The following is a 1,127-nucleotide window of genomic DNA, read 5'->3' on the forward strand; positions in this document are numbered from 1 at the left end:
GTAACTATGGAAACAAGAAGCAATCATGAGAGAAAAAAATACATCATATTTGCAGACTTTCAGGTTCTTCAGTCTTCAGAATTAGTCCAGTTATAAAAGCATGAAATGGTTGGTTGTTATTAGGTTCCATGTGTGAAAAAGTTAATCCACAAATAAAATGCTTTTCTTCTGTTGAATCCACATGAAACAGCATTCCCAAATTGACCATAATGTTACATATGTCAGAGTGAAACCGAATATTCAACAAGGATTTTTTTTTTATTATTGATAATGTATTAAGAAAGTAAATATGTTGACTTCAGTCTCAGCGCAGCCAAATAAAAACACATGCATAATACACTTGAAGGAAAATCGGAACTTCGGCAGCCTTATACCCAGCAGAGGGTCTGCACAGACACCCCATTTTTCAGATTTCCTTGAAGATGGCTCTTTTTAATTCAAACAAATCATCTTGGGGCCTCTTGAAGAAAGTTTAAGAAAATCTCAACATTAAAAATGTTATTTCATACTTAAATGCAGTACGAGAAGGGAGTTCTAACTGTCTATATACGACATCAGTTACTTCATCAGTAAAAATACTTCTGTCAGTTTTGTCCTTTTTATTCTGCACAATGGACATTGCATCACAATAAATAATGCATTCACTGCCTGTGTTTAATATTCAGACATTTCAGGAAAACTCATTACCAAAATATTTTTTTGACAAGAGCTAAACTTAATTAAACATGCATTTGTTACAGTAAAACTTTGAAATGCAAATTCCTTTTGAAGGCCATTATTCATTTCAGCTGAAACACTGAGCATAAATACACCCACGTTTCTGAGGTGTATTAAGAGTTTCTGATAAAGGGATTTTAATTTGTTTTTAGTGACAGCTGTCTTTGTTTTACAGTTATCTTGGACACCAAGCCAAGGACAATGGGTTAGATTATCAACAAGGGAAAATTAAATGTTGATTCACCACCATATTTTTAGTGACCAGAAGAACGCACTCTCATTCTGTTCGAAATGATGAAATAACCAACCACATCCCATTACACTGAAATTGTATATTTCCATAGTAATCAAAGCAGATGGAAGAGCAATGAAACTGTTTCTCAACTACACATCATCCTGTCTTTCTGCAG

At 33.8% G+C, this 1,127-nt stretch overlaps 1 protein-coding gene across 1 annotated transcript in view; it reads left to right on the forward strand.

Annotated features, from left to right (window-relative positions):
* Positions 1-1,127, forward strand: part of dnah7 (dynein, axonemal, heavy chain 7) — a gene marked incomplete at its 5' end in the record, with an annotated part of 85,794 nt that overhangs the window by 82,173 nt on the left and 2,494 nt on the right. The window lies entirely within an intron of this gene.

This window comes from Rutilus rutilus, assembly GCF_951802725.1.
Source record: "Rutilus rutilus genome assembly, chromosome: 10".
Taxonomy (NCBI): Eukaryota; Metazoa; Chordata; class Actinopteri; order Cypriniformes; family Leuciscidae; genus Rutilus; species Rutilus rutilus.